This window comes from Cervus elaphus, chromosome X (assembly GCF_910594005.1).
Source record: "Cervus elaphus chromosome X, mCerEla1.1, whole genome shotgun sequence".
Classification (NCBI taxonomy): domain Eukaryota; kingdom Metazoa; phylum Chordata; class Mammalia; order Artiodactyla; family Cervidae; genus Cervus; species Cervus elaphus.
In genome coordinates this window covers 51,915,534-51,932,474 of record NC_057848.1, presented here as the reverse complement: position 1 = coordinate 51,932,474, position 16,941 = coordinate 51,915,534, and the positions used below count along the sequence as shown (strand labels likewise).

The window sequence follows — 16,941 nt, the reverse complement described above, 5'->3', positions numbered from 1 at the left end:
AAATTGGCAAGACAGCATTTTAAAATTGATTTGAATTTTGCAAAGTGTTCTGTAAGCAAAGTTCTTTTAGAATCACGGAGAGCGAAGTTGCTAAATTATGCATGTTATATGTACATCATACATTTGTATATGTGTATGTTTTCCAACTTCTAATACAGATCATACCAGTATCTTTCTTTTTTTTTTTTTCTCAAAAAAAGGACCCACAGGGCTAAATCAAAGCTTGAACTAAATGCTGTCAGGGTCCTGGCTTTGGGGATTGTTAGAAGCCGTTGCAAGGAAAAATCCAACAGAACAATGCCCTGTTGTTAGTTGTGAGTGAATCCTAGAGACCATCAGAGGGAGTACTTTAGCTGCTGTGAAAGGGCTCAGAGGGAGATAGATAATAAATGTACAACAAACAGTCCAATGTCAGAAAATGATCACTATTGCAAAATGAGACCAAAAGCCTTTTTTTTTTTTTTTTTTTGAAGTTTCTACCCAACTCTGGCTATGGTCAATATTAGCTGGATAATTCCCTGAATCTGGCTCATGTGGAATCTTGCAAGGACAAAGAGGATTTGCTCACTGATCAGTGAGAGAGGTACTGGTCATGCATACTTACATGTGCTAATAATTCTGTCTTTAGTGGTACCGATTTAATGAAGACGATGTTACGCAATTTTAATTGGTCACCCATGATTTGACATTAGCCATACCTTTGTGATGAATATGAAGACTTTTTGGCCAGCACTGATATTAGGTAAAACCTGGATCTTCGAACTGTCAGTTCCTCCCTCATTCCCTTTGTCTTTGCTTTCTGTAGTGCTGTGGTCCTCATTGATGGGTCCCACTTGCAGCCCAGACATTCCCAATCCTATTCCTAGATCAGTTTTTAAAATGTCAGAAAATGATGTACCACCAACCTCAGACCTCTTTAATGGAGCTTGAAGCACTGAGTTTTATGCATTCAGTCCACCCCCAGATTGCAGTGCTCCTCATTTTTGGTTTCATCTCTCATTCTACAGTTTATCCAGTGATTCTCCCTCATCCCCCTCTAGAGATGGGCCCCCACCCTGAACCTTGCCTATCTCCTGCCCATCTTCTCTCCCTAGACTTTGCTCCAGCCCACTCCTTGATATTCTATCAATTGGCAAGATATGGACAAGTCATCATGTTGACAGACACTATGGTGGTTGACTTCTGGGTTAGAACCTTTCTAGAATTTCTTGTTGCTGGGTTCGATCTCCTCCTTCTAACCATTGTTTACAGCTGCAGACCCCACCCTGGAAATCCCAACTGTCTTCGCTGAGGCCAGTCTCTGCATTCCGGTCACATTCCTTTAGTACCTTTGATCCAGCTTCCTCTTTCATCATCCTCTGTGGTTGAATCCATCTATGATTTGTCTTTGTAGATGATATGATGAGTACTGCCAGAAGCTCCAACCCCCAAATCTCTATCAGTGATTTGTGAAATCTCTTGCTATCAGAGATTCAGATCTACGAGTTAGGGGATTTTGTGTATAGCAGACATCTGTAAAAATGCATATATTTCAGGTATCTTAGTAAGGCTAGGTTAGGCTATTCTGTGGTAATGACTAAAACCAAATATGTAATATCTCAACACAGCACTCTGTATGAATTTTCAGGAAGGTAAAATGTTTCTCCTCACAGTTGTTTAGAGACTTTTTCCCATCTTGTGGCCCCTCAATCCCCCAAGGCCTCACTAGTACCTACTCTCAGCTGGTGCAATAAAAAAGTGCACCTGAAGAGTCAAACTCTTTTCTTAAAAGCTTTGGCCTGGAGGTGACACCTAGAAGTGATTCTCACATGTCATTGGTCAGATTCAATCACATGGTCACATTTAATTGTAAGCAAGGCTGGGAAATGCAGTCTAGTCATGTTACCGGGAAAAAAAAATGGCAGATTTTGGACGACAGTTAACAGTCTCCACCATACCAAATAGGATAACACATTGATTTTCAGCCTGGGATACTGCAACAAAGTTTTGTTTATTAAATTGCTAATACTTTAGGAAGCAGATTACAAAAGAATAAGATATAGGCTAGATTAGGGGGAGTAAATGGGGAGAGTAGGGGAATGCATTGACTCAATACATGGGTCAGTGATGGGAAAAGTCAGGTTTCTCTGAGATGACAAATTTAGGTGAATAGGACTCTTAGCCAGGGATCAATATGAGGGTACTAGAAATATGACAAACAAAGGTATGGAAACAAAGTAAAGATGAAAAGGGTGACTCAATTTTGTTTCACGTTAAACCTGATTTAATATCTATATCCAAAATGCTTGCCAAATGAAGGTCTTCAAAATGTGAATAATCTAGTTTTGTGCCTGTTTCTGCCAGTCATCTGTTTTTGTCGAGGGGTGGGAGCAAAATATTTCTAAAGTCCTGATTCCCAGAGTGCTCTACTAGGTTCCTGCTTCTCATAAGATTTTTCAACTTAGGACTGAACCAGAAGTATTAAAATCCCATCAATTTCATCATTCTTTGATCTTTGCTCAGGTCACAATGAAGCAATAGCTTCTTATAGCTATCCATTTGGTTTCAGGCTGCCCACTGGGAGCCTCATTATGTATGAGGCAAAATCTTTTCATGTAGGATTGGGTTTTGTTTCCTGTTGGACTGGTCACTTTCTACAAACAAGGACTGATGTCTAGTTCATTTACATCCTCCCTTCTTTCACAGCCCTACACTGTGAAAGATTGATCCATGCTGGTGACCTACTGACACATCCTTAACCACCTGGGTTGGAGCATGAGTTGATTCAGCAGGAAGCAGGAAGGTGAGTAGAAGGCTGGAGGTTGCCAAGCAATGAGCCTCAGCTGTTGTCTGCAGCACTGTTAATGGGGCTGAATCTGCTCTGTGTTTAGCTTGAAAGCACATTGCAAAGGCAGACAAGAGGCAAAGGTCTGGAGATGTGGAGGCATAGAAGCCATAGATTTTGCTTTTTAGCTTGTGTCCTGGATGTGTTCACTGGATGACAAAAGAATCATTGAAAGTGGACTGTGATGGGCAGTCAATCTATCCTGGATGAATAGGTTTCTAAGGATTTTAAGGTCTTGTTAGTGGTAGATGTTTATCCTTGCAATGTGATATGAGAAGTACTTCCAAAATGTTTTTCTTATAGTTACTTAAATCCCATCATTAAAGATCATCCTTTAAGAATTTTCAAAAGCAATTTTTTTGGGGGGGCACACCTCGAAGTATGCAGAACTTCCCTGACTGGGGATTGAACCTGCACTTTCTAAAGTGGAAGGACAGAGTCTTAGCCACTCGACTACCAGAGAAGTCCCCAAAGAAATGTTTAATAAATTAACTTTATTTAATAGGCACTTATGTGGCATTGACTGTATGCTAGGCACTGAGGGCCTTAGAGATGTTAACTACTATAGTTATTCCTTGTAACAACCCTATGAGGCAGGCACTAATTTTAGTCTCCCAATTTTAGAGATGAGGAAACAGAGAGAGAGAGAGAGAGGTCCAAAAACTCACAGCCAATGAATGACAGAGCCAGGACTGCAAACCCAGGCAGGCTGGCTCCAGAGTCTGTGCTCTTAACCGTTAAATTATGCTGACTCTCATAGCAAAGGGTGTTCCATTTATTTGGGGGATGTGTGACTCTTTCTAGTGAACTTTTTTAACCTAATCATACTATCATCCCCTCCACCTAGTAGAGAGCAGGATTTGGAATGCTTTGAAGGGAAGGGGCATAAAAGGGACTGATGAGACTGTTGGGGAAATGATGCTGTCAGGATGAGAACCTTGTTACAGGGCTAGATCCTGCAGCACCTCTTCTCCCTAAACACACATCATTCAAGGAACTGCGTTTTCACCTCTATCTTCTAGTTTGTATGAATTTGATTCTAGTGGTTAGCACTCAGTCTTACTTCTTGTTTTTTTTTTTTTTTTTTTTACTTCTTGTTTCTATTTTATATACTCAGAGGTGGATTCTCATTCACCCAGGTAACAAAGAATGGTTTGGGCTGACTGGAAAGCCTTGGGTGGCCATCTTAAAACCAATTCCCAGTTCTGTATTCAGAGTCAGTGCACGTTGCTTTTCCAGGACAGCTCCTGGAGACTGCCCTGACAGGATGACTTCCTCTTCCCTGAATACTTTGTTGTTGTTGTTGTTTTTAACTTGGGGGCACACTGCACAGCGTGAGAGACCCTAGTTCCCCCACCAGGGATCGAACCCACACCCTCTACAGTGGAAGGGTAGAGTCTTAACCACTGGACCACAAGGAAGTCCCTCCCTGAACACTTTGGGACTGGATGCTGCTCTCTGATCACTCAAAACCCCCATTAGCTTTTCCCCATCCTGCTTCTTCCTCACACTGTACTTCACAGGTGATTGACCGCCTCCTTGGTTGGCATCACGTGGCAAAGGGTCACTTCTGTCTGTCCAGAGGGTTGTCACCTGGTGTCACATAGCCCATTATTTTCAGTCTATAACTGATTCTCTTACATGCCCCTGTCTATGGTTTTTCAAAACTTCAATTTTCTATATTAGACTAACATGTTTCCCTCAATATTCAAGAGGACTATCAGATGGAAAAGGGGGCTGGTGAAGATTTGGATGGGTATTACCCCACCGATCCTTGTCCCTGGAATGTTGGCCCCAGCCAGATACTATAATAAAGTCAGAAATGCAAACACCTACTATGCACAAGATGCTACGTAAGCTATTGCATGCCTCAAGTGCTGCTCTGAGATGACCTCACTAGATCATGGCTTCTCTGCTCCAAGAAAAAGAAAAGGTATCTTGACTGACAAACAGACTTCATTCTCTGTGTGTAACTGGGAATTCAGCTCCTACACTTTGGCACTGAGCTCATTGTCTTCATAATTCATGCTAAAAAGAACAGATTCTGAAAGAACACGGGAATAAGAGGCTCAGTCTCCAGAGGGGACTTTAGAAGTGGACTCGGTGCATTTCCCCCCACCCCATTAATCCCCCATGGTCACACGTGGGGAATACGAATGCCCTTCTCAGGCCCTCTGGTTCAATTTCACCAGAAGACAATTGACCTATCGCCACTGTGAGGAGCCAAGCCTTGAACAAAGCAGCTGCCAAAAGGACTCTGTCAAGCTGGCAATGAATTATTAATATAGCTCTGAACGGGAACGGCATCGGAAACCAGGTTCTTTATTATTTACATTAATGAGCCGGAAGACGATGCAGTGAACAAAAATCCCAAGTTTGGAGAATGCTGTGTACGAATGAAGAAACAACGCAAACCTGCAAATGTAGACTCAGGCTAATACGTGTCGGAACAAAGAGCCCAAAGAGGGAATTGTTTCAGAGCAGTAAAAGGCTAGATAGAGCAGGGTGTCAAGTCATTACTGAAATTCCCTGCCGTCAGTTTGTTTGAGAATGAAGCTCAGACTTAGGAAGGAAGAAAAAGACCCAGATTGCCTGCTGGACAGACACAATACAATGCCCCCATCAAAGGTGGCGGCGTTATCTCTCTGAGAGATGTGTGCCCAGTACAATATGCCATTTGCTTCTTATCTGGGTTGAATGGTAAATTATTCTAATACAATACAATCATACTCTGCTCTTCAGAGAGATTCCAAATCTTCACAGTTTGATTGGCAGAGATGTGTGTATAGGTGCAGGCTTTCTGTGTACTTCCTCTAATGCAGATGCTTTCCTTTCACTGCAAGAGAGCCCTCTCGCCCATCAATAACCTCCCTCCCTTTATCAGAAATGGTCCTTTGTTTAACCCTCTCTGTCTTGACTCCAGTCTCATATTTTGACTGTTTCACCGTGTAAGCCCCAGTGTGGTAATGCCTGCCTCCACAGTAAGCCCAACAGTCTCCTGAGATGAGAGACAAGACACTGTTTTGTCCCATTAAATTAGATCCTCCCCCCAAATTGACATTCCTATTTTGTTTGAGTTGTACTTTGTCATACTGTATCTCTCAGTTTCTAGATATTTGGTTACTTGTCTTCCTTCCAATTTCTCCCTTTTACAGAGCCCCCAGTTTCTGTTTTATTCTGGCTTCAATCATCTGTGACCTCTTGGTTATTGCTTGCTTATTAGGCTTCTGCCCCACTAGTTTCCCCCACCTTCTCTGTTCCCTTTTGCTCTGACGCTCTCTTGCCTGGGCTGCTTGACCCAGATCCATTGCCTGCTGTGATTTCTAGAACCTGCATAATTGCTAGTAAAATTCCTTGCTTCACTGTCCTGCCTTCTCTCTTACGGAGTACTTGGACTTGGTATAATTAATTCTCTGACATGATGCCATTATGAATACTTCTTGTACAACTCTGTACTAATTTTTCCGCAATACAGCTTTGGGTCAATTTGAACAGAGATAGGAAGATGGCTGACGGGTGTGTATAGGCACCTATACACATGTATCGACCCACTTGGGAAGTAATTTGGTCACTTTCTGTTAAATATCTATCAGAGTAAAGCAGGACATTTAAAAATTATCTTAAACTGTGTCAATAATATTGGTTCACAGTGATAGACCTGGGCTGTGGCTATCCTAATCTTGAATCTTGAGTCAGGAAGGCCTTTGGCCACGTTTGGGAAAGAAGTTTGATTTGATTTAGCCACTCTTATTGGTGAAGCATAATATAATCTATATGCATATTTTTAAAGTAGCAACAGTTAACGACTGATCATAAATGATCTTTGGCATTTTACAGTTTAAACTTGTCTTAAAATATACTATTTGGCTTAATCTTTTTATTACATTGAACCATATGAAATTGTTGATATTTGAACATTCTGATCTTCAAAAATGAAATGGCAATTTCATATAGTTCACCCTCATAGTTTACAGATGAGGAAACTGAGCCTTGGCAACATGAAGTGGCTTCTCCAAGTTCCTCCATTTACATCCTAAGTAGTAGAGCTGGGATTCAAATTCCCCTGTCTCACTCTCATTTGCTCCATTGCTTCCTACTTCTGTTTTAGGTTCAAGATTTTCTGGAAAAGCTCTGGCTATATGTTCTAGAGCTCAATTATTTGTTTTTATCTACAGTGACCCATTGGAATTAATGATTTTGAAATGACCCCGAACAGAACAGACTCAGAAACCTCAAATTGACTAAGGAAAAAAAAATCAGCAAAACCTCACACAAATAGTAATTCCCCACCTGTGTGTCCTCTGCTTTGGAATATGACAGTATCTGGATATTGGTCTCACTCGCTCCCTTGCTCACTACTTTCTTTTGTTTACTTTGCTGTCTTTTTGGAGGGTTACCTTCTCTTACTATTCTCCTTTTCCCCCTCCCCCTCCCTGCCCCCAATCTTGTGTCTTGAGCCTAAGTTCTTGAGCCTCTTTCTCTCTTTAGGGGTCTTTTTCTTGACCAAGATCTGATTGTACCATTGACGTCAATTCCAGTCATCTCTGCAAATAACGTCTTGGATCAGGAAAACTAAAGTGTGGAATCAGACAGCCCAGCAGGGGCTACAGTCACTTGCTCTTTTAGAGCTTCCTGTTTTCTAACAGGAATAATCTCAGGAGGAGGCAGGCAGGCACCTCGCCCTGCAGTGCTGCTAATGCTGTCCCACGGGAATGCCCTTCAGCCCCGAACAGTCTTCTCTCTAGGCTGGACCACACTATTATCGTCAAGTGGTGCTTTGCTTAATTAAGTCAAACTGGTGAGCACCGTGCATATTAATGAGCACCCTAATGAGCATTAATTTTTGATGTTCTTCGTTAACAAGCATTATAAACTGCAACAAATTTTGGTTTGACTTTGTGCCAAAATGAGGATGAATGGTTGTTTAAAGCTGTAAATCCGAAAGCTTCCCCTGGGACATGGAGGCGCTGCTTATTAACACTTCCGGAGTTCCCAATGTCAAATAAGACAAATAAATGACCCGATATGATTCCCTCTGGCCCTTCCCCCACCTGTCTTCATCACACCTTTCTTTTCTAAACAGACTTCTTAAAGCATGCATGCACACACACACACGTTTACTGAAAACCACTTTTCACTTTAGACTTGGAAAAATGCTCACATCTTGGGAATTACTAGACCTAGTAATTGCCTGCAAATTTCAGATAATGGAACTTCCAGCTTCAAAACACAAACGCTTGGCAGGGATAAATAGATGGATGGAGAGATGTTGCTTTTAATTGAGATTTGGAAACTTCATTAGATTTTTTTTAAAGCCACATTTTGTTCTACCGATGGTAGTTGAATAAGTGCGAGCAATGATGTGTTTAAGGCACACGTCAAACCCAGAAGGAAAAACAGACATGAGAGGAGGGGCAGGTAAAGGTCTTTTGGCTTCAAACCTTTTTCCCGGTGGGCCTGCCAAGGTGTCCAAATTCTTGTCATTAGATTTCCTCTTTAGGGGTTTTCTCTTTTAATGGAGCTAAAGCTTTATATTACCAGGGAGGGGTAACCCATTAGTTACCTGGTAACAGGATTTGATTATTTCATTACATTCATTGCCATCCTGCAGGCTGTGGAATTAAGGGCCCAAAATATAGAACGAGTACATGTACTTTGTTGGAAGAACAAGGCTGGGATTTTTTTTCCCAGTCTGATGAGGTGCTCTGGTAGCCAGAGGGAAGTCACACGGCAGGAGGTCACCAGGTGTCTGAATGTGGATGAGCACTGAATAGTAACTTTCTGGCTTTCCAAATTTCCAGGATCTGCTACAGATCTTTATATCCAAGATTTACCAAAACAAGGAGAAGGGCTGGATCTAAAGGGTCTAAAGGGTAGAAGTTAAGAATATGGCCTTCAGATAGTAGGTTCAAATCCCAGCTCAAACAGCTCCTAGCTGTGTAATCTTGGGAGAAATCCCTTAACTTTTTCTGAGCCACGGCTTCCTTATCAGGGAAATGGGTCTGCCCATAGCAGCATCGATCTCACAGGGATTGTGTGGATTAACATCAGTTGATTTGTGCAAAGAGCTTAGCAAAATGGCTGACAATAAACACTAAAAAAATAGTGGATGTTGTCCTTTTGTAAAATGATCTTCATGGTCTGATGAGTACCATGCAATATGCAATAACTAGGAGGTCTCTCTCTCTCTCTTCCTCCCTTGGTCTCTGTCTCTGTATTACTTGTTTTTTTTAATATTTATTTTTAATCTATTTATTTATTTGGCTGTGCCAGGGCTTAGTTGCAGCATGCAGGATCTTCATCGCAGCATGTGGGATCTTTAGCTGTGGCATGTAAATTCTTAGTTATTGCATGTGGGATCTAGTTCCCTAACCAGGGATGGAACCTGGGCCCCCTGCATTGGGAGCATGAAATCTTAGCCACGGGACCACCAGGAAATCCCTGTATTACTTGCTTTTTTCATTACCTTTGTCATGGCAATCTATGCAATATTTATCTTCCTTAGATAGTCTTCCTTCATCAGTCACTGGGTTCTCAGGTCTCCCCTGGCCCCTTTCTCATTGTGTTCTTGTAGATGATTTCAACACTATTCAGGAAACCCTAATGAGTTCACAGCACATCTGCCTTCAAAATCATAGAAAGGATTTCAAATCCAAAATGAAATGACTTTTGGGTTAACTGTGACATTATTTCCTCTTTCATTGCTGCCCATAATATAAGTTGTTCTCTCAAAATGTTACCTTCTTACCTGCCAGTGATGTGGAACAAATAAAGGAGACAATAATTTGGCATATAGGAAGGAGGTAGGGAAGAGAGGGGGTGGACTTTTCAGAGATTTCTCTCTGTTGCCCTAAAATCTGGGAGTACATTTTGGCACTGCTTGCAGGCATACAGCCACACTGAACGTGACAGGCAGATTCAGTCAACTGACACCTACTTACTTTTTCTGTGTCCAGTCAGATGCCAGGTACCCTGGAGCTATTAAGACTTACAAGATACTATTCCTGATCTCAAGTTGCTGAAAATCTAGCCTGGAAGTTGAGATTCTTTATTTAGTAAATAGTTAAATAATAGTGCATGGGCTTCCCTCATGGCTTAGACAGTAAATAATCTGCCCACAATGAGGGAGACCCAGGTTTAAATTCCTGGGTCTGGAAGGTCCCCTGGAGAAGGGAATGGCTACCCACTGCAGTATTCTTGCCTGGAGAATCCCATGGACAGAGGAGCCTGGCAGGCTACAGTCCATGGGATTACAAAGAGTCAGACATGACTGAGTGACTAACACTTTTACTTTCACTTTCAAATAATAGTTCATAAAGCTATTAGATAAAAATGAAGTGGGGAGGGACTTCCCTGGCAGTCCAGTAGTGAAGACTTCATCTTCTAATGCAGGGAGTGCAGGTTCGATCCCTGATCAGGGAGCTAAGATCCCATATGTCTTGTGGCCAAAAAACCAAAACATAAAACAGAAGCAATATTGTAACAAATTCAATAAATACTTAAAAAATATGAAGTGGAGGAAATGGGACTTGAGCTAGGCCTTGAAGGTTGACCTTGGATAGCAGAGGAGAATAGAAGACATGCCAGTTATACATGTTGGGAGATGGTAGGGAATAGGAGAGATGCTGCTAATAGAAAGCTTTGGACCAGGAACAAATGTGATATCTGCAGGAGACAATGAGGAAATCAGGTGAACAGGACCAGAAAGTGCCTGGCAGAGAGTGGTGGGAAAAAATGACTGTAAAGCATGTAAATAGCCAGGTCCTAAGGGATCTCGAAAGGCAGGCTGAGGACTTTAAAAAAAAAAAACAACTTTACTGAGGAATAATTGAAAAACATAATTGTATATGTTTAAAGTGCACAATGTGATGATTGTAGAATGATACCAAGATCAAGATAATTAACACATCCCTTCACTTCACATAGTTAACATGGTTACTTTTTGTGTGTGTGGTGAGAATTCTCTCAGTGTCTTTCAAGTATACAATATTGCATTATTATTTTTTAAATTAATTTATTATTTTTGACTGTGCTGGGTCTTTGTGGCACACAGAAAGACCCAGTGTATGGGCTCTTCATTGTGGCATGCAGGCTTTCTCTAGATTTGCAGTGCGTACGGGCTCTCTAGTTGTGGTGTGCAGGCTTAGTTGCCCTGAGGCATCCAGGCCAGGGATTGAACCTGCATCCCCTGCATTCAAAGGTGGATTCCTAACCACTGGACCAACAGGGAAGTCCCACAATACTGTATTATTAACTGTAGTTACAATGCTCTATATTAGATCCTTAGAATGTATTTTTCTTAAAACTGAAAATATGTATCCTTTGACTTGTATCACCCTGTTTTCCTCCTCCTGCAAGGCTCTGGCAACCACCATTGCATTCTCTGTCTCTATGAAATCAGATTTAAAAAAAAAAAATATTCCAGGGACTTCCCTGGTGGTCCAGTGGTTAAGAATCTGCCTTCCAATGCAGGGGACATGGGTTCCATCCCTGGTTGGGGAACTAAGATCCCACATGCCATACAGTGTGGCCAAAAAGTAAAAAAATTAAAAATTTTTGTAAGAATGATTCCGTATGTAAATGATGACATATAGTATTTGTCTTTGTCTAGTTTATTTCACTTAGTATAATGCCCTCCAGATTCAGCCAAGTTGTTGAAAATGGCAGGATTTCCTTCTTTTATGGCTAAGTAATATTCCATTTCAATGAATATCCAATGACTAGATAGGAAAATGTGACTTTTGTTATCCATTCATCTGATAAAGGACATTCAGATTGTCTTCTTATTTTGGCTAATGTTAGTAATGCTGCAATGAACGTGGGATTGTGGCTATCTCTTGGAGATACTGATTTCAACTCCTTTGGTTCTGTACCCAGGAGTGGGATTGCTGGGTCATATGGTAGTTCTGTATTTTATTTTTTTGAAGAGTCTCCATATTGTTTTCCATAGTGGCTGCACCAAATTACATTCCTGCCAACGGTGCACAAGGGTTCCCTTTCCCCCACATTCTCGCCAACACTTGTCATTTTGATAATAGGCTGTGGACTTTGACTTTACATGGTAGGTAATAGGGAACTGTTCTACATTGGGAAGGAGGGATGTAATGGGCTTGAAGCAGAGAGATAATTGAGGTAGAGATTAGGTGAGACGCTGTTGCAGTGGTATGTGGCCAGCTACTAAAGCAGGGTCCATCAGCATCAACATTAGTGTCCCCTGGGAGCTTGTTAGAAATGCAGAATTTTTCAGGCCTCACACCAGATCTACTGTGTAAGTTATCTACTGCTAAATAACAAATTACCTCAAAATCTGTTAGTTTAAAACAACAAATATTTAACTCACATTTTTGTGGTGAAGAATCTAGGAGTGGCTTAGCTAGATGGTTCTAGGTTAGAGTCTCTCATGAGGTTGTAGTCAAGATTTCAGCTGGAGTTATAGTCATCTGAAGGTTTGACTGGAGCTGAAGGGCCTTTTCCCAACCTCACTCATGTGGCTATTGGCAGGTTTCAGCTTTCACTAGCCTTTGGCTGGACGTCTCAACTTGTCACTATATTGGCCTCACCATACACTGCCTTTGTGACTTCTCCACAAGGTAGTTGGCTTTCCCCAGAGTGAGTGATCTAAGAGAGATAGAGGCCAACCAAGACAAAAGCGACATTGTCTTATAGTCTAATCTGAGACATTATATACCATTACCTCTGTCCCATTTTTTGGTCATACAGACCAACCCTGATATAATATAGGAGGAAACAATCCAGGGAGTTAATACTGAGAGATGGGGCTCATTAGAGGCCATCTTGTAGGTTGCTACCATACCTACTGATGCAGTATCTGCATTTTAACAAGCTCTCCAGGTAATAAGTATGCACACTATTCACATTAGCCTAGGGTAATAATCCTGCAATAGCAAAAGTGAGGAAGACAGATGTGAAAGGATAAATTGATGCATTTACTGGATCTAGGGAATGAAGTACAGAGATGAGTCAAAGTAAAGAATCCAGTTTCTAACTTGGGAACTAAAAAGTAGGGAGGTTGAGATGAGAGGTGGATGACATGCTCACTTTGACATGTTGAATTTGAGATGATGAAATATCTAGATTTGAAACTCTAAGGATGTGAAGCTTCCATTTTGGTGAAAGGTGCCCCAGGGAGTCAGGAGCAGAAAGGTAGTGAAATCATGAATGAGCATAGAAAGTTCAAGACAAATGAGGAGACTGAGATGATGGAAAGGACAAGCTCCACATTGCAGGTGGAATTATTACCATCTGTGCCACCAGGGAAGCCCATACTAAAATTAGTAAGAAGCTACAGTGCAAGGCATGGAAAGTGGAAATTATGGAACAAAGAAAAGGGTAAGTGGGAGGAGATGAGGCCAAGTATTAAGTATTAAGATGCTGGGGAACAGAAATCATTTATGCTTAAAATTATTTAATTTTTAAAATAGATATTATTTAAGCTTTTGATACAATATTCAAAAGGTATAAATTTCTTTCATTCTTGTCCTTTTGCCAGATATAACTTCCTATGTAACCTCCCAAGTATATTCTCTGCATATTTCTTTATTTAACATAGTCTTAAATAGTACTTACTATGTATTAGGCACTGTTCAAAGACTTTTAGAAACATTAAGTAATTTAATCCTCAAAAAAGAGCCCAACAAGGTAGGTGATACAGATGAGGGTATTGAAGCACGTAGAGCCACTTTATAACTCTAAACCTTGTTATGTTCTTTTACACAAGGCTTAGAGCATGCTACAATTTGTCTAAAATCTGGGGGAAAATATATGTATGTGAAAGTAAGCAGAGAATAATGGTTGAGAGTATGGATTCTGAAGTCAACCAGTTTGGATTTAAATCTTGGCTCTATCATTTTATAACTATGTGCTTCAATTTCATCTGTAAAATGGGGATAATTATATTACCTACCTTGTTGGGATTTTCTTTTTGAGAGTTAAATTACTTAATGTTTGTAAAAGTCTTCAAACAGTGCTGGCTCAGACAGTAAAGAATCTGCCTGCAATTCAGGAGACCTGGGTTCAATCCCTGGGTTGGGAAGATCCTCTGGAGAAGGGAATGGCTAACAGCTTCAGTATTATTGCCTGGGAAATCCCATGGGCAGAGGACCCTGGTGGGCTACAGTCCAAGAGGTTGCAAAGAGTCAGACACGACTGAGTGACTTTAACTTAAATAAAGACATATGCAGAGAATATACTTGGGAGGTAACATAGGAAGTTATAGCTGCCTAAAGGACACGAATGAATATATTTTGGAGGGCATTTTCTACTATTAACATATAGATGTTCACTGGGTTCTACCAAAATTGATAAACAAGTTTCCTATTGATAAATATTTAAAGTATTTATAATCTGTAGCTACTGCAAAAATACTCGAATTAATATCTTTATGTTTGTCATTTATTATACATGTACATACCTGTAGGGTTAATTCCTAAAAATGGAATTTCTAGGTCCAAAGGAAGTGCATTTTAAATTTGATAGATATGGGCAAATTGATCTCCGTACAGGTTGTGCCAATTATTTTCCTTTCAACAGCTTGGGGGAGTGACTATTTCCCTACATTTTCACTAGCACAGTGTGTTAGCAAAATTTTTCATCGTCACCTGTTTGATGGGTGGAAAATACTATCTCAGTGAGGTTTTCATTTGTATTTCTCTTATTATGCATGAAGTTGAGCAACTGTCATACGTTTAATTTACTGTTTTATTTCCTATAAATAATCTGTTTATTATCCTTTGACCATTTTCTATTTGGTTGTTGGTCTTTCAAAATTGATTTATGAGAAGTCTTTTGTTATATTAAGAAAGCCCATTTCAGTGATATAAATTGCAATATTTTCTGTTTGCCATTTTTTAACCTTATGGAAGTTTTTGCCATGAAGGAATTTCCATTTTTATGGAGTCAACTGTGTTGAACTTTTTTTTTTTTTTTTTGGCTTCTGGGTTTTGTGTCATACTTAGAAAGGACTTTGGACTCAAAAATTATTTTAAAAATTATTTCATTTTCTAGTGTTTCTCATGGTTTTATTTTTCATGTTAAAACTCTGATCTATTTGGAATTTATTTGGCTCAGGTGTGAGTTATGGACCACATTTGCCTGGATTTCTCCACAATTGTCTCAACACCACTCATTCAACTATCTGTTCCTCATGGATCCAAATACCACTTTTGTGCTTAGTCATGTCCCACTCTTTTTGACTGCATGGTCTGTAGCCCACCAGGCTCCTCTGTCCATGGGGATTCTCCAGGCAAGAATACAGGAGTGGATTGCCATGCCCTCCTCCAGGGGATCTTCCCTACCCAGGGATCAAACCCAGTCTCCCTCATTGCAGGCAGATTCTTTACTATCTGAGCCACCAGGAAAGCCCAAACAAAGAGGAATAATAAACCCAAACATAGAAGAATTTAGGACATGTCTGTGTTTGGGTTTATTTCTGTACTTTCTAGTCTGTTCTATTGAGGGATCCCTCATTTTTTGAAAGGACTCTTCAGCTTATTAAAAGATTCCCAAAGGAGTCCTCTAAATATTCGGCTGCCTTTTAACTCTAGCCTTGGTAAATTCAAAAAATTGAAATCATTCCAAGCACCTTTTCTGATCACAATGTGGTAAGATTAGATGCTAACTACAGAAAAAAAAACTGTTAAAAATACAAACATATGGAAGCTAAAAAACCCGCTTCTGAATAACCAACAAATCACAGAAGAAATAAAAATATGCATAGAAACTAATGAAAATGAAAACACAACAACCCAAAACCTCAGTAAAAGCAGTGCTAAGGGGAAGGTTCATAGCAATACAAGCTTACCTCAAGAAAAGAGAAAAGTAAAAAACAAACAAACAAACAAAAACCCCTAACTTTACACCTAAAGCAACTAGAAAAGGAAGAAATGAAGAACCCCAGGATTAGTAGAAGGAAAGAAATCATAAAAATTAGGGCAGAAATAAATGAAAAAGAAACAAAGGAGACCACAGCCAAAATCAACAAAGCTAAAAGCTGGTTCTTTGAGAAGATAAATAAAATTGACAAACCATTAGCCAGAATCATCAAGAAACAAAGGGAGAAGAATCAAATCAACAAAATTAGAAATGAAAATGGAGAAATAACAACAGACAGCACAGAAATACAAAGAATCACAAGAGATTACTATGAGCAACTATATGCCAATAAAATGGACAACTTGAAAGAAATGGACAAATTCTTAGAAAAGTATAACTTTCCAAAACTGAACCAGGAAGAAATAGAAAACCTTAACAAACCCATCACAAGCACAGAAATCAAAACTGTAGTCAGAAATATTCCAGCAAACAAAAGCCCAGGACCAGATGGCTTCACAGTTGAATTCTACCAAAAATTTAAAGAAGAGCTAACACCTATACTACTCAAACTCTTCCAGAAAATTTCAGAGGAAGCTAAACTTCCAAACTCATTCTATGAGGCCACCATCACCCTAATACCAAAACCAGACAAAGATGCCACAAAAAAAGAAAACTACAGGCCAATATCACTGATGAACATAGATGCAAAAATCCTTAACAAAATTCTAGCAAACAGAATCCAACAACATATTAAAAAAATCATACACCATGACCAAGTGGGCTTTATCCCAGGAATGCAAGGATTCTTCAATATCCGCAAATCAATCAATGTAATACACCACATTAACAAATTGAAAGATAAAAACCATATGATTATCTCAATAGATGCAGAGAAAGCCTTTGACAAAATTCAACACTCATTTATGATTAAAACTCTCCAAAAAGCAGGAATAGAAGGAACATACCTCAACATAATAAAAGCTATATATGACAAACCCACAGCAAGCATCACCCTCAATGGTGAAAAATTGAAAGCATTTCCCCTGAAATCAGGAACAAGACAAGGGTGCCCACTCTCACCACTACTGTTCAACATAGTGTTGGAAGTTTTGGCCACAGCAATCAGAGCAGAAAAAGAAGTAAAAGGAATCCAGATAGGAAAAGAAGAAGTGAAACTCTCACTGTTTGCAGATGACATGATCCTCTATATAGAAAACCCTAAAGACTCTACCAGAAAATTACTAGAACTAATCAATGAATATAGTAAAGTTGCAGGATATAAAATT

General features: G+C 40.0%; 1 long non-coding RNA gene across 1 annotated transcript in view; it reads left to right on the top strand.

Annotated features, from left to right (window-relative positions):
• Positions 1-476: 476 nt before the first annotated feature.
• Positions 477-16,941, top strand: part of LOC122690062 — an 83,792-nt gene continuing 67,327 nt past the window's right edge. Inside the window, exons 1-2 of the long non-coding RNA XR_006339966.1 lie at positions 477-583; positions 2,686-2,782. This is a non-coding gene — a long non-coding RNA (uncharacterized LOC122690062). The remainder of the gene's footprint in view (positions 584-2,685; positions 2,783-16,941) is intronic.